Source organism: Haemaphysalis longicornis, unplaced genomic scaffold (assembly GCF_048455015.1).
Source record: "Haemaphysalis longicornis isolate Haplotype H1 unplaced genomic scaffold, Haemaphysalis longicornis Haplotype H1 scaffold_7, whole genome shotgun sequence".
Classification (NCBI taxonomy): domain Eukaryota; kingdom Metazoa; phylum Arthropoda; class Arachnida; order Ixodida; family Ixodidae; genus Haemaphysalis; species Haemaphysalis longicornis.
The window spans coordinates 110525939-110543279 of NW_027526422.1; the positions used below are offsets into that span (position 1 = coordinate 110525939).

Consider the following 17341-nt stretch of genomic DNA (forward strand, 5'->3'; position numbering starts at 1 on the left):
CTGACTGTGAGGGCTGACGAGGCAGCAAGCGTCAGAATTAGGTCAGCCATGTCTTTCGCTGACGAGATGGCCCTACTGCAGGCGAAATTAAAGGTCGCTGAGGCGGAGTTAGCAGCGGAACGCCTAAGGAGTGAGCGTTTGAGAAGCGCTAACAATGCCACCGCTTCACCGATCGGGCAGCAAGCACGAGGGTGCAGCGAGATGGATGGGAGATTAGATTGCATGAGCATGCTGGAAGGGGTGCTCGTAGATATGCCCTCCCAGGAAGCGCTTGTGCTTGATTGGTTCGCTGACGCCGAGGCCAGGCTAGACTGCTACTGTGTTCCGCCAAAATGGCGAGCAGGGGTAATTCTTCCCTACTTGAGCGTGAGGGCTAGACGGTGCCTAGCTGGACTCTCAGGGGAGCAGCGGAAGAGCTACGCAGTTCTTAAAGCAGCAGTACTGAAGGGGCTGAGGCTGGCTTCAGTTGAGCGTGAGCCCGTCGTCGCATCGTCCGGAGACGCAGAACATTCCGGGAGCGCGGCCGAGCGGCCAGTAGCTTTGCAGGATGCAACAGCACGGGAATCGCGCGAGCAATCGGATGCGATTGGTGTCGCGCAAAGTGCATCTTGTGCTTCTGGAGATACCCAAATTTTGAGTCGCGAAAATGCGATTGCCATGGGAAGCTCCAGCGAATTGAGAGGTGAAAGTGCAAGTCAGGGTACGGCCGCTGATTTAATGCAGCCCCAGGGAGTTGCAGGTAGGACTGTAGGAGTGGCTGAAGACATAGCCTCTCCAGTATTGCATGTCAGCGTTGATGCGGCCGCTGAGCAGCCCTCTGCTGCTTACGCTGACCAACGCTTTGTCGTGGAGAACGGCGTTCCGAGCGCAGAAGCGGCCGAACCCGAGGGTTCGCCTAGGGAGAGGCGACAGCGTCAGTCAGCTTCACCTCAGTGCAGCGTGGCTGCAACGTATGCTGACGAGCCGGCAGTGGTCCCTTCTCGAGCGAGGAAGCGAGGAGGAGAGGGGCCCCTGTTACTGTTGTGCGACGGGGTGCGCCGCATGGCAAGGGTGTTTACGGACGACGACGGCCGGTGCATACCACCTGCTAAAGGCCGCTCGCTCTGACTGAACTAGAGTGTTGGGGCTATATTTTGTCATGGTGACCTGCAGCCAGGGTCATATGGGGCACTGGCCGTGCTATTGATGTGTCGTTAACTGAAGGAACGATGGCGCACGCGCCAAAAGTGTGTGTGGTGTGTGTTTCGTGTGTGAAACATTCCTGAAGTTATGTTTCACAGTGGTGGTGGAGGCGTCGGGCGCTTCGACGCATGGACTGGCGGGGGCCCTGGGGCGAGCAGCGCACGAATGAAATGCACGTGTCGCGCGGCGCCTTGAGACGCCTCGCATTTCGAACGCCTGCGCGCACCGGATCTCTTAACCACCACCACATGCGATGGCCACCGACGGAGACAACTGGCTTTTCCTTCTTCCCCGGCCGTCAGCGTCAGGAGGAAGGGAAGATGAAGACGGAGAGACGCGGTCCGGGCGCGGGAGAGCTCGGCCCGCCGTCTTCGAGCTCCGCGCGAGTCCTGTTTTTTAGTCGCCCGCCGGGCTGTAAATAAATGTACAGTTTTGTATTGGAGGCTGAGTTTGTCGGTTGGAGATACCCGGGGTCAGATCTTCAGCGCTACTGCTGCTTGGAGGAGAAGCCCCGGGGAAAAGAACATCACGAAGCTAACTGAGGCGTTCTGTACTATCAAAGAAAATGCCGAATTCTTGAGCACAACGTGTCTGCCTTTGCACGCAAAAGCGTAGCTTCGTAACTTCCGTTGTTTACTCCCACCATTCTTACTGCTCCAAAAATACAGTGCATTTACTTATGTGTAATAGCTCATTATGCAAGCTGATAAGCATGGCAATCCAATTACGCAGCAGCCCATAAGACGTAATATATTCTAGTGTGGAAAATGAGCTATTGGGTCCTATAACCGTTCCTTTTTTCCTGATTATGTAACACATTTTAGTGAAATTTGTTTTGAAAGTCAGTGAGTTTTTCACGAGGCATTAAAAAGAACCCAAACTTCCACGCTGCCTTCATGTCCCATTTAAAGTAGAAACACTAATATAAACCGCAGGCTTAATTTGGCTCAGTTTCGACATGAGGAAAAGCTACCCTCTAAGGAATAAAGAACGATCGGTTGTGTCTACATTTTGTTTGAATACAGGGAGAGAGTGGTCTATAAATTGTCTGCCTTCTCAATCAACTGTGATTGAGTTTGTTGATTTTGATCTGTAAGCATGTTGGAAGTATCAACTACGTGCCGTGTGTAGCAAAAAGTGTAGTTCGCTTTTTTTCCTATGTTTTGTTCGCTTTCTGGATGGCTTATCTATCTGCACTCGTTGAAGATAATGGGGATTACGTGTGATGCAAAGAAATGTATCAAGGGAAGCTCTTTATTGTTTATTTTTATGCTTGACTTTGTTATAACTGCGGTCGCTTTGTCGAGCCGCTGTTGTTGAGTAGAAAGGGGCTGCGGCCTTGTCAAGCCATCTACTATAGCGTTTTGCATATTTTCTTTTTCTCCCTGTATTTATTAACCAGAGAAAGATCTAACACAACTAACTTTAGTGTTACATTTAAATTTGCGTCAAGCGGCTGACTGGTCTTATTTTTCTCTTTCTTGTTTTTACCCCATGCCACGAAACAGGGCAGAGGGTTAGATTTGTATAAAATAAATTGTTTTTTTCGTGTTCAACTCACCACGTGTCAGAAGCATTCGCAGACAGGGCTACAGGCGTTGCGTGCGTGCATACATATTGTGAACATGATTGATAAAATATACTGGGCTCACATAGGACACCTGTATATTTTCGACACGCGGTTACTCGAGCCACAGCGCAACCCCGGTTAATGCACACCAGTTACGGAATGGTTACCCGAGAACGAACACCTTAAATTCGAGCAACGGAATTGTTTGGACAGAACTGGCGCTCTCCGAAAAATTATGAGTTACGGAATTTACGCTAGTTGGAAACAGACACCTTACATTTGAGCGTGCAAAGAAGTTCAGTAATAGAGATCAAGGAGTCCTTATAATAAAATTTTCGTAATCCTGAAACTGTTTGTTTTTAAAAAAGGGAAAGTGCTCCTCAATACACTATCTCGGGGTTGTTCCGTAAACCGCAGATTTTTTACGGTGTGAAGAACAGGATTTCGAAGGACTGATCGTGCTGTTTGTTCTTGCTGGGGCCCACCGTTACGTTTTTGCCTGTGAATATATTATCCTCCAAGGTTCGACGAATGACAATGCATCCGAAAAAGGATTTGTTGAAGCCAAATGGCCCCAACGTTTTCGAATGTATGAATACTGAGTGCTGACAATTGAGTTTCATATATCCCAGTGTGTGGCGACAGTGTCCTGGAAAACACGTTTTCACAAAGATAAGCAAGGCAAAACTTTCAAATTAACGTTTGTAGCCATATTGGTCCTTTACAGCAAGAACGATTCTTTATACGGATACACATCGATTATCCAAACTATTCTGTACGAGCTTTCAGCTTTGAAATAAAGTGAATTTCACTGGTGAGCAACTTCCTCCCCTCAGCCACAAACGTAATTTATAGTTATTTTTTTGCTAAGTAAACACACAAGCTCAGTGTATAACATCGGATACAGCGGAATGCAAAAGTCGTTTTGTATCCTTACAATTTTCGCTGACGCTGCGTAGGTTTAATACCCCCAGTAGCTTAAAAGCTTCAATATACTCTGTCGCTGCGACGGGATTACTGGTCTCTCCAGGCTCCGGCTTGATAGCTTCAGAACAAAGATTTTTAAATTGCTAACGGTCCAGTAAACTGAGTTGTCAAAAGCAGTCTATACATGTGTTTTATTTCTTAGTGATGTGATGCATAATAGCTTGCCAAGATGAACGTCAGGTAATTGCTTTGAGGCCATATGTTTATCGAGACATCGAGATCCAATTATTAACGAGTACCTGGCTCCACAGAACAAAAACTGACAGTTCAATTATAAGTTCCAGCAGTTATATTTAACTTGAAAAACCCTGACCTTGAGTCATGGGATTGAACATTAGGAATTTTTAAATGTCACGTGTCCTTGCAATGAGACCAATATAGGCACAGCGGATTCGGTAATTTCTTCACAGGTTCATCCTCTGGGTCCACTGGTGAACTCGACACCTGCCATTTTAGGTGAGGTTTTTGTTTTCAAAAGAAACTGTTGCTGATAGTAATATTTCGTTAAGTTAAAGTTTTCGTCATAAACTAAACTTTTTGAAACGTTTTTGTAGACGATGAAACGTACTTTTAAAGTTGCAAAAATTCACCTAAATGCAAAGTGATACTTTCATAACATTTAAAAGAGTAGGAAAATTTTTTGAAGCTTTTATTACTTAGCGAACAGCAATTGTTTGGCCTAGAAACGTTAATAAATTAACCATGCACTTCAAGCGTAGTAAAAATTTTGGTGTAGTAAACACTGAGGTTCTCTGGTAACATTATCGATTTCCACAAAGTACCTCCAAGTATCTCGATGTCGTCACTCGAAAAATACCTCCGCAATTTAAACGCTCTACGTTATTAAAGACGATTGTCTTTTTGGGCATAATAAACGCCTAAAGTTTTTGCGGTTAGACACCATGTAAATTGATTGAACAAACCCTATCAAAGTTGGAAAATCGCTTTTAAAAGAGGGGATTTAGGCAAAATGTTTTCATGATACTGGAACTGGTGACACAAATTATGCGTATTGAGGTTGCTTTCTAAAACGAAAACATTCGAGATAAATGAAGCGAGATTTCAAATACCTGAAATTAGCGGCATTTCTATTTTGCACAAACACAACCTTGGTTTCTGCAGTAGAAAACAGCGGAGAGGTCATTACTCCAGATTATTGCATGCAAACACAAAGACAACGCCCGGTACTGCTTGAGGAGCAATGAAGATAAAAATTCCTTAAAGAATGTGCGCAAGCTCTTCGAACACAACAATCGATAAAATTTAGCAAAGTTTATTTTAGATTGGTCATGTGACGTATGAAATGGCATGGTAACCATGCAAGGAGATGGAGGGACGGGAAAACAGGATGTGGGTTGGTGGGGAGACAGAACCCTATTACCCTTCGACTTTTGTAGGAAAGAAAGAAGTACGCGGCGTTTTTTTATGGCGGCTTTTGCTTTGCTTAAGAAATAAAAGCGCATTTTTCAGCGATTAGGATTATGGGATACACAACCATAAGTAGTAACGAAATAGTTCGACAACAAATTGAGATTAAAGCACCTTTAAAAAGACGCATAAGAATTGAAAACTGCCTGAATTGTGCTAGGTACGCTGCGAACTACGGCCAGAAAAAGAGACTCCACAAAACTGAAAGCGAAATTTTATCACTTATTATGGCATGCATAAACAAATATTGCAAGCGCCAAATATTAAATCTTTTTTAGGACGAATCTTCCTGGCAGTTTTCAGGAAGAGGTATTACTGGGTAGAGCACCTCATAAAAATGACTCTCCCGGCACTCCCTACCAAGCGAGCGGTATTTTTCATTACCCGAACGTTCTGCGATGCTCAGATGTAGAGATTCCGCGAACAGTACGCACGACGACTATGCTCGTCTCCTCATATAAGTCTGGCTCACCTTTCGGACTTTTGGTCTCCTGCGATGCTACGGTACTAAGGTATTTAGAAACGATGGCAAGCAGTGCGCAAAGCTGCACTTTCGCTTTGAAATGCCATTTTTAATATATCTCGTAATACCTTAACTCCATCGAAAGATTGTGTCCACAAGCAGACAACGAAGTAAAATCGGCACGCGAGAAATTGAAAATAACAACCTCCGTCCACACTGATTAACAGTGCCGACTCGCAGACAGGCAGGTGGTAGCTTAAGACACGAACATCGTGCATAATTGCTATCGTAGTTAGAAGTGAGTGGGGACAACCATAACAGCCAATAGAAAGCAAGGAGAATTTTCTTGCTTCTCAGGTTTTAACCTTGTTTTGGGAAGCAGACGAAGGATTCTGTATTTGACCTACTCGTAGATCGGTACGCGAGCTGAAATGCCTTACTGTTTTCGGGGTACAGCTGTTTTGCGGCGACATTATTGGAAACAGTTTTTGAACTGACCACTACTATATGATAAAGTACCGCATAGCACGCCCCTGCGATACCGAAAACTTCGCCGCACAAATACTTCACAATCGCTTCAGACTTGTGGCTGTAAGCAAGGCAGCACATATTTCTTTATAAGCACAGGAGGATTAAGATTGAAAGGAATTAACCACAGTAGCTGCTACAAATCAAAAGACAAAATAATTTTTTCGTGCCAAATTAACGGTTTTAGATTTTTTCAGTCTACTCTAATGATGAAAAACATCATGTAATGGGGCAATTGACTTTAACAAACCACGTAAACGGATTCAAATATTTCTTTGAAAGGCACTACTATAACAAAAATGGTATGTCGCGTGCAACTCAAATTTGTGCCTGTATGGCATTCTTTGCACTAAAACAATTTCAACTTCACCCCTTTAGTTCGATGCTGAGATGATTTAACATTGTGATGTAAAACATCGTTGCATATTTATGGGTCTAAAAGCGTTCCTGTTCTTCCAGACTATCATCATGAAGTTTCAAGTTGTGCTTCTTGCCCTGGCCATTTCCGGCCTCATTCTTCTGTCGGGTAAGAAGGTTTACAGAAAAACGTATGATTAGCTTCAGTCCTAGGGTTCGTAAACCTCTTGCTGAAAAGTTTAAGTGCGCTTGGACAATAATCCAAGCATTACAAGCAAACGAAGATGCACATTACGTATCGGCGCACGTGACGGGGAAGGATGTACTCAAAAAGGCAGAACGCTCAGTTTATAACAGATCGATTTGAAATTTAATCTCCAGGAGCCACAAAAGGGTAACTGAACCTTGATTGATTCAGCAGAGTTAAAAGGACGAAGGACGTAATTTTCCGCCTTTATTAATATATCAATAAAAGACAGATTCTTTCACTATAGGCACCTACCATATTCATGCAACTACCATATGCCGATTTCGATTTAGGCCCCAGCGTAACTCAGGCAAAAATGCATATCCATAAAGGATCAATTAAGAACATAGCTTATGCCCGGCTAGGAAATAAGCCTTTTTTTAGTGTTTAGCCCTTTTCTGTTTGTGTTTCCTTTTTTCTCCTGCACGCCGATTTCAGCAGTTTTGATATATAGTATGCGAGTCACGGCTTTGGCGCTGGGCCCTTTCTGTATTTTCTTTCATAAAAGATAAAGGTTGTCACCTTCCAGATTTTAGTGCCGCCCAGCTAAAACGTTTGTTCATTCAAAACGATACTCTCTGTACTATTTCCTCAAGGTATGCTTTCTTCTTTTTTTCTTAGACAGCTAAAAGACGGAGCCGAAGCTCTAGGTGGGCGCCGCCTGACGGGGCCCCGGCCCCTTTGCAGGTTTCTCAGTTTCCCACAAAGAATCTAGATTCTTCAACTGCCCTAATGAAGCTCTGCAAAAAACACATGTGGTGTTTTGACCTTTCGTGGTATTTTGACGTCTTGAAGGAGACAGCAGGGTGCCCTCGATCTAAACAAAGCGATGTCTGGTTTTATTTGCTATAGAATACAAACTTAGAAACCGCTGCGAACTTTTGAGGTTGACTTTGACCCTCTACATTACTGTAGGCTCCGCTGATACAAAACAAAAAAACATATATTCAGGTATTGTTAGGCTGGTCTTTACCTTAAGAAGTGGCTTCTTGAAAGCCTCATTATGCTCATTACTTTGTTTTCAGTCGCCCGTCATGCAAAGTGTGTAGATTCCCCGCTGTCTGTTTTTTTTTTCGGTGCCTTCAGAAACCACAGTGGAGGCTGCTCCAGAGGTGAGAGCCGATAGCCCCGCCATGGAACGCTCCGATGGAGCCGCTCCTACCGAGCAGGAGCGGGCACCTCTTCCCCCAGGCTGCATTGAATCACTGTGCGGCTAGAAGATGAAGATGGGTTGAAGCAGTGATAAGAGCGGGCTCGCTTTCCTCGTACTTGTCTAATGATGGCACTATCGCTGCTAAAATAAACAACTTGTTTTGGCGCCAGTCTGTTCATGCCTGATAATTTTCATGCACCAACAATTACCATGGTATACCACTGTTGCGTGAGAAGATGTGTATTGACTCTTTGGTTGCAGATGATTTTGGCGTAGCTGGGTAGACTTTGGTGTGGGGCTGTAGCCTCGTTCTTGAAGGATACCGCACATATTTCTAATTATTCTGCAAAGAATGGTGTGCTGCAGATGGACAGAATTAGCGGGTATGTGATGGCCCGAAGATTAGGCCTTTCCCCACTGTGAGGGTAAACGTCGAAATTGGGATCTTTAGGCTAAACATTGAAGTGGTGTTCAGATTCTTGGCATAGTGTAAGACGTTCTTCAAACTTTTTCTAACCTCCCGCCTAAACATACGACTACATTCCGCACTCCATGCTTCAATAATTTGAGGGGAAACTCGTCAACAGGTATCTATACAAACAATCGCCCCAATAACCGATAGAAAGAACAGCCCGAGGAAGCACTTTTAGTGGCGCAGCTCCTTACAGGCGGCGGCTGTTGGCGTCTCCTGTCATCGTCGTCGTAAGTGTGGTCTCATGAAGTCATGGTACTAAAACAATGGGAAACTCTTTTAGGACTTGCGGTAGAATGTAACGTGTACTAAAAACACCCGCACACTCATTTACACCTCTCGCTACAGGGCTGCGTGCTTCAAAGAAAATAGACTTTACAGCAAAATTGTATAACTGTACCTCTCAACGGTTTCATCACCGTCGGCAAAATGCCAAGGCGCCAAGAATACACTCATACTCTGCATGCTTCGCCCCTCTCCAGGTTTCAGTTTAGTGCAGTTGGCCGGAGATTTTTTTCAATAGAGCAGTTATTGCGGCGATTTTGTGGATAAACTAAGGGTACAAGTTTACGGCGTACGACCCTCACGAATCAATGTCTCATGACAACTTATTAACACCAATCAATTTTTGTAGTTCCTGCAGTTACACTGTAGTTATATTAACGATATTATCTGTAGGTTAATTGCAATGCTTTATAAAATAGAAAAAATACACCGCTGGTGTACACCCTTTTTGAGACGCTGCCCCGCAGAGAATGCGGTGATATGCACGAAGGTATCAATACATAAATCTATAACTTGGTACGCACCAAGCCATCAATAACTAACTCAAAAAATATTTTAATGACCAAAAACAAGGGGAACTGGGTACAGCAAATCCTTGCCTTTATTACAAACTGGTGTAAGCACTGTGGAAGCTAGCTACGTTTTACCTGACAACATAGTAACGAGCCCCTGCAGCAGTGAATGGGAAAACACTTTAACAGCGAGAATAAATGCTTTTAGCATTGTAGTCGTCACTAGCGCAGTGAAATTGCCTTTCTACTTGCTATCTTTCTTGTAGCGTATCCTTTGAACGAACGTACATTAGCTGGCCTGACATTTCTCATACACGCTTGAGTCAAACTAAAAAGATCGGACAAAGTGGCAAGAGGTTATCGGGAACTACTCAGATAGAACGTACTCTTCTGTGGAATGATTCATTTAGCTGCCACCTTGCCATGGCAGATGCCAGACTTTTGAATTCGTGCTCCGAATCGCAGGTGACATGGCTATTATTTAATTTCAACGCCACACTAAAGAAGTGGAGTTCAATTTAATTATCTTTTAGTATGAAATATCTTGCAACCTAATTGTTCCACTAGAAAAGCCATGATAAAACTGCGCAGCTTACACTATTTGTGGAAGGGTGAAGAAACAGCAAAGCCGGCGGGCCTTTGTCCTTTCTCGGAGCCCCGGCTGTTGCTTCATTGTCACCATAAGGAGCCCACCAGATCCACTTGAGGTCGAGGGTCTCTTTCCTCGACCTCCATCCGCTCCTGTCCTCTGTCGCTTGAGTCTACTGTTTGCCTCCGTATTTTCTTATTTAACCCATCCATCGAGTAATCGGCCTCCCTCCTTTTTTGACCATCTCCCGGTGTTTACTCTGTCACCCTAGTAGCCTACGGACTGTCATTTTGCCTAAATACGTGGCCAACCCAAGTCCATTTATTCTACTTTTTGTGAACTTGATATCCTCTGCTCTAAACTGTTCCCGATCACGGAAGCTTTCCCTTTCCTAAGTGTTACTCTGATCCATATTTATCCGTGGCCCATTTAGCCGACAAAAGTTTGGTTTCTAATTGTTTAGCAGGGCGTCCAGTTTCCGTTCCATTATTCATCACTTCATATCTATTATCAAACTTGTCTCTAATAGTCCTCAATTTCTGGTAGGTCTGGAGTGTTTCATCGTAAAGCTTTCACATTTTACCGAAAGTGGAACGCGTAATCAGGCGCTAGAACTTGCGCCCAAGTCCAACGACACCGCCGCGCAACGAACAAGAAAGAAATGTTGTGTCCATGTCCCTAGGCAATTGCCCAACTCTGATGCTTAGTATTAAGCCTCAATGCCAAAGTTGAGGTAGATGCTGAACAATAGGTTAATAAATAAACAGCCACATATAAACGTCTAAACCGGGTGATAACGTTCATACCTCTCAATATGGTTGAGCCAAAGCAAAATACTATGCTTGGGATGTTCGCAGGTTTTGTAACGAGATGGAACCAGGTTCCATTTCTACTACGGGAACTGTTTTCTTTTAAATTGGCTGCACATAGTATTGTCCGCCGCGCAGCTAACCCGTACACCCTTTCCTTTTGGGTAGGCCAGTATCTATGTTTGGAATTTGCAATTTAATAGTCAGTGTTTTATTCCAATAATTGATTGATTGAGTGAGTGGTTGATTGATTGATTAATTGCAGGGTTTAACGCGACACGCTGCACAGGCGGTGAGGCGCGCGAAGGGGAGGGCTCCGGATTAATTTTTTTCCACCTGGCGATCTATAATGCAGGCCGAAATCTTGAACACCCACGGGCGTGTCTACTTTTCTCCTACGTCATAAAAGCGGCTGCCGCGGCTGGAAATTCAACCCGCTTCATTGTGCTCAGCAGCACAACATCATTGCCACTGACCCACCTTGGAGGGAGCACATTTTATTCGCGGGGGCATCTCCCTAACTACATTTTAAGAGCGAAACTTTGTACCTCTACCCGCCAAGAGTTCTGTAGCGACCGTCGGCGTCAACTCCAAAACTCCCGTGAACAACTAAAATAAATTACTGGCACCGCAAGGAATCGAACTTGCAGCGAATAATGAAATGGAGCGAGATCCCGTTCTTTTACCAACTGAGCTAGGGGCGCACGCGGTCAGGTAGGAGTCAGGTGCTGTTCTCTCCGAGCAGAGCTGGGGTTTACCACCATTATTTTTTTCTGAATGCTAGGTGATAGCCCCATGCTGCCTTTCGTGCTGCCTTGCGCTCCACTCGCGGCAGGGGTAGCGGCTGTGTCCGCACCAGAGATTCGTGCATTTCGTACTCGAGAAGAGTTTAGAACTGAGTTCAACGCCGATACCAACAACCGACTGCAATTCGTAAAACGCGGTTTTATATAATGCTCACGAAGAATGTAACTGCTGCGAAAACGCAGATTCTGAGTGTGTATCCCACCGATCATAACGCCGTTTCGAAGGTCGAGCTGTAGTGCAATATCAATGAACGGGTTACAGGTACACTGTAACTTGTGCTTGGCGCAAGCCGGCCGTAGTAACCTGTGGTAGTGGTTTAAACGAATCGCTTCCCAACCACCTCCACAAGGTGTATTGGCCGGCCAGTTTTCGAGGAAAGCGGCATATGTTTAACAACCCGGTTTTTGCTCCGGTAAAACGGATTTACACGGCGCCTCTCCGGTGCTCCTCCTCCCGCACGCCGATGCATCTTTCACAAGTTTCCCAATCGGCTGATAGTTGCTCTAGCACCTTTATCAGAAACTCCACTTTTCACTCGCATTAAGATGTGCGCGTGTGGTTCGTTCCGAATAAAAGTAGGGGAAACAAAAAGAGCATCGGCAAGTACTGTAGCGCTAATGAACGGAAAATCAACACAAAGCTGCTACCCCAGAAAATACAGCGCTATCTGCTTAATTTCAAACGTGATTTCGTTGATCGCCATTTCGGTGCCAGTTTGGAACTTTGGGATAAATTCTGGTTTTATAACGACCCTATAAAAGTCGTAAACGCATAGGATTTGGAAGGAAAGGAGGCGGCGCTTCGTGTTCTGGTCAAGTGATTCCCGCAAAGAACTTGCACCTCTGCATAGTTGATTGTGTGCCAAACCTGCAAGTGATGTGGCGGCCACGAGTCGTTCGCTCCTTGGAGAAACAAATATCATTCGATGAACGAGGCCGCGTATGCCAAAGGCAGAATCAACGTCGCCGCAGAGCATCACTAACCGGGTAAGCTGAGGCAAAGCGCCGAAGGTTGAGCCGTCAAAGCGACGCACAACAACGCAACACCGACAACGCCGCGAGGATGCGCTGTTAGCACGCCGCTAGGCAGGACAACACATCCTGAGGTGCGCATTCAAAATTTAAAAGAAATTTCCTCGATCGTCAGTTTGGCGTCATTTGTGAAGTGTACAATAGATTCTGGTTTGACAACGACGTCTACAAAATCGTAAACTTTAAAGATTCTGGCCGAATAAAGCCCGCGCGTCGGTTCTGGTCGAAAACTTCCCTCAAAGGCTTCGAACGGTAAGGGGTTTGTGGTGTGCGCAACGTGCAAGGTGTGCTTACAATATAGCGTCATGCTTTAGTACGCGAAAAGCTTCGCCTACGTATTCCCTCCGCGACCATCACATCTTCGTCGGAACGAGGTTGAGGGGCACCTGATTGCACCCCCTTTGCCGTTTATGTGCATAAGGCGTCTCTCTTACGACGGTGGTCAGTACGGTCCGAAGCCAGATAGTTAACGCTTCCATCGATGTGCGAAAACACCTGGAGTCCCTCCCTCACAACATCTCGGACTACAGTGCGGTAGAGGTTTATATCAAGCGCCGACTCATGTACAAGCCGACTTACAAGCCAGGAGTTGGCAAGAACGCTATCATGAAGACCTGGTTGGAGTACTTGATGGTTGCGCCTTTGCAAAAGTGCTACAAGGCAGGGCTCGATCCGAAAACTTTAGAGAACATCCCGGGAGATGCTCCAGTACACGCCGAAGAAGTTGAGGCATTGACTGAGGGGACCGAAATCAACAATATCGTACTACGCGCCTTCGCCATTCACTACGTCAGTTCGGCAGTCGTGTACGACAAGATCTTTCCCGTGGGAGGCGCTCACTAATTAGTGTTTGTATCGGGGAGGGCGCTCCTCCCATTTCGTTACTGCGCTACGTGCATGGAGAGTAATTGGCGTTCCTTCAAATGTACAACGGGCGCCTTCGAGGAATCATTAGTGTACATCCTACGCCACTAGACAATGCGAGAAGCGAGATATGGCACACTGACAGACGCGGTGCTAAACGGGATCATGTTCTCTATGTGGCGATGAAGGTCATCCGCTGCAAGGTTTTCGAGAAACCTCTGACCTTCCGTGTTGACGAGGTCATTGACAATATCACAAGAAGGCAGTTGGAAGACGGCGACTTCGAGCGAGAGGCGGTCATCCCGGACTTGGCGTTCATTCGAGGCATTAGAACACAGTCTATACTGGCAGGAACAAACGAAGGAAGCATTTTCAGTGATCAGGCAACTGGATAAGCAGTGGGCTTCTTTTTAACCACGTCTGCCTCGGAAGTGTGCTGGAATTGGCTCATCGCCATGCTACACGTTGGAGGGCGGCCAGTACTGGCGAAATGCAGACGTCCATCGAAGGCATGCTCTCCATGGACAGCACCGAACTCTGGAACAACGATCTGGTAGCCTGTGAGATCTACACCAACAAATGTTTCACCGCATTCGTCAATATTCCTAAAGACCGTGAAGTCTCTCCATTAAATTCGTACGCACCGGTATATTTCTTTAAAAGAGCCGAGTTCGAACAGAGAGGAAGGCCCCAAGTCTACATTCTGCTGTGGTTGCAAAGTGCGCCGGAAAAGGAGTTCAGCGTGACGATGCCAGCTGCAATGGATATGGTGAAGTTTCTCACGACTCTGATGTCTTGCTCTTGCGCAGAGGGAGAACGCAAATCAATCTGCATGCCTTCACTTGCATCAAGCGAAATTGCCAGACACGCAGCTTCGCTGCACCGTTGATACCCAGTGACGAGACGCTGGTCATTATGCCGTTTCCGCCGACCTATGCACGAACGAACTTGAGGCGCGCACTGCTGAAGCAAACGTATCAATAGATGCACGATGATCTGAACCACATCAAATACGACAACATCCAATAGTTCTTTGGCCGTTTTGGAGTCTCGTCAAAGCAACATTACCTGGAAGTTCTCATAGCTGGAGTGGCCAGGCCCTATGTCTGCACAAACGGACATTAAACAGATGTGAGTCAACCCACTCAATCCTTGGATAGGGCCGGTCCTCGATTCGAATATGGTCATCCAAATTATTCACGGCCACTAGGATTGTGCGACCTACGGGTTTATCTACGTTATTAAGGCAGAGACGGACATCTGGGATTTGCACAAATCTGTTATCAGGATTCTCTAGGAGAACGCCGAGATGTAGTAAGCTCAAGTGCTCAAAGTCCTTTGCATCAACATGCTCAAGACGATTGAGATGTGCCCTTAAGAGGCGGCTTGGTTTCTACTTAAACTCAACATGTCGGTGAAGAGTAGAGCCGTGGTCTACATCCGACGTGTCTACCCGAACAACGAAGGTGAGTTCGGAAAACCCTGCATAACAGTTTGCAGAGGACCTCGATGGTAGCTCGACGCAGGTCGGAAAACGTAACGCAATGCTAAAGTACGAGGAAATACGCCTCTCTATAGAGCTACTTTAGCATTAAACGCAGGATGAGTCTTTACCTGCGTAATATAGGCAATGCAGTCTTAACGCAAGACACTAGGACCATATCAGTCAGGGCCAATCTTTAGGCCCTAGTTATCCAACTTGCGGCATTTTTGCTTTCTATTTAGGAGTGATTTGTCCTGATGACAAAAGAAAGTGGCTGAGATAACAAAGGATGTGCTTTCTTTGTAAGGGCATTCGCAATTTAAACCCATAATGTTTACCATCGGCGGCTTTGCGGTATGGCTTCTCTGGCGCACACAAAGAACCAACATGCACAGCGACATCCTGTGGCACCTGTATTACTGTTCAATTCATAGAGTACTATTGGAAAAGCACAAAGCTCCCGATTACTGGAGGTTGTGGTAACGCGCTTTTGTAATTATTGAGCGTACAAAGACGCACTGTTACACTCTGGAAAAAATTTTAACTACGGCGAAGAGGTAGTATGGGAATTTAGACAGCATAAAATAATAACTTTAATGGTGTGGCATGATAAATGAAGGGGTGGAGGTCGGATGTCTGACGGAAATTCCGAAGAGCGGCGAGCAAACACCGCTATTTTCTTCGATTGGAAAGAGTTGGGTAGAGCCAGTCTTTAAGATTTTGGGTTAGCCTGACAATCCTTAATTTTCAAAAACTCCTTGTCGATGGTTGGCAAAGCAAGGGTATTTCGGCCAAATGTGTGCAGTGTCCATTTTGAAAGAGGTAATATTGCAAACACTAAGTTTACAAGACTGAACGTATGCTGCGTGCTACAATGACGGCGCGTAAAACTGAAGAGAACGCTTTGACGCCGTGTAATTGTTTTGTCGGAATATATGAGTACTTTACGTATTTACAGCTGATATTTGGTTTGCAAATTTAATCGTTGCATCGAATACTGAGCTTTCAAAAATGTTTTTTTTTGTGGGACGCATTCCTCTTGAAAAGATCGTACACCAAACTATAACATTGTTGTGCTAGCGGGCGTGAATAGTTGCTATTATGTTTCTATAAAATATTTCTACTTTATTGCTTCCCCCATGTAGTTTAAGATAGCGTTTACGTCCTGCATTTGGAAGCTGCATGGCACACTAGAATTGTTATTTTAAAAGTGGTTATAAACACCATGGAGTTTTGGCTACTTTTGAAAGCATTTTCAACACAAAACAAAGTGCACACTTTCATTAAAACTGTGTTTTGTAAAAATTATTGAATGAATTTAAAATATGGTATTACGAGAACACAGGCGTGACTAAATATTCCAGGCCGTACGCAGGCACTCCTGTCCTACATGGAATCCTAATGACATGTTTGCTGCCATTTCGTGTGAATACCTTAGCAGTGGCCTGGCAGTGATTATAATGACAATGTGAGGAATTCTTTTCGTGTTTCACAGAAATGTGGTCAGATATCAAAACCATAAATCCGAGTGTCATGCTCCTGTCTTTGTTCTTTTTCCGATAAGAGCTGAAACAACAACTCAAGGACTAATTACGCTGCCACAGCCACTGTCATTTTTTATTGCTGAAGTTCTTATTTTTTGAAGTGTTCTTGCCAAGAACGAGGACAACTGCTGGTTGCACACAATACGCATTCTTTTTTTTATCACAAACTTTTTCCCGGTCAAACCAATTCCACATTAGGTTAAATTAAGCACAATTGTGCTTAATTGTGCTTAATTGTGCTTAAGCACAATTGTGCTTAATTGTGCTTAAGCACAATTAAGCACACTCAAATTAAGCACAACCTTTCACTTCAACCGCTCAGCACTCGCCGCGACATTTCCCTTCTCTGCCTCTTTCACAAATACGTATACAGCAATAGACAAACCCCACTTCACCTTGATGTTCCTTCCGTTACTTCACGTAGGTTGCATAATCACCTCAGTTTCACGCGGTTATATGGCTCAACTGATTCGTTCAACTCATCTGCTCTCCCTCGCGCCATACGTTTGTGGAATGATCTTCCAGACAGCATCGCATCAGCATCAGACAACAATACTTTCCGTCAATTACTGCTCACTCACTTTTTACAATAAGGTCTTGCCACTGTTTTCGCATTTTTTTTTCTGCCGTGTCCTGTATCCCTTTTTTTTGCCTCCAATTTTTTTTTCTCTGCTGGAAGACCAAAACAATCTGTCTTAGCTTGGGCTTTCTATTTTTCTTTCTTTCTTTTTTTTTTTGCCAGTGTCGCACTTTGTGCCTGAGTACGAACATTTCATGCCGACAATGTCTCTTTACGTGCGCAAGTATTGTTCTGCGTTTTTTCCTGTTATCTTTCCATTGTGCATACTCGAGACTGCAGAAACTGATTGGTGCTATTCGTCTGCGCATATTTGGGTATCTTTGGTTGTTCTCCTGTTTACCTACTAGCGTGTTAGCATTCAGTATACTTGCAATGTTTGTGCGCAGTTTACGTGTGTGCGATATGATATTGACTTTTCCTTTTCTTGTTATCGTTTTCGAACTTGCACGT

The 17341-nt window shown here is 44.9% G+C and overlaps 1 long non-coding RNA gene across 1 annotated transcript; it reads left to right on the top strand.

Annotated features, from left to right (window-relative positions):
* The first annotated feature begins 4074 nt into the window (after window positions 1-4074).
* On the top strand, window positions 4075-8084 carry LOC144144847 (uncharacterized). The gene is made up of 3 exons (XR_013317355.1): window positions 4075-4195; window positions 6618-6684; window positions 7849-8084. It is a non-coding gene; the product is annotated as an uncharacterized LOC144144847 (long non-coding RNA).
* Window positions 8085-17341: the final 9257 nt, after the last annotated feature.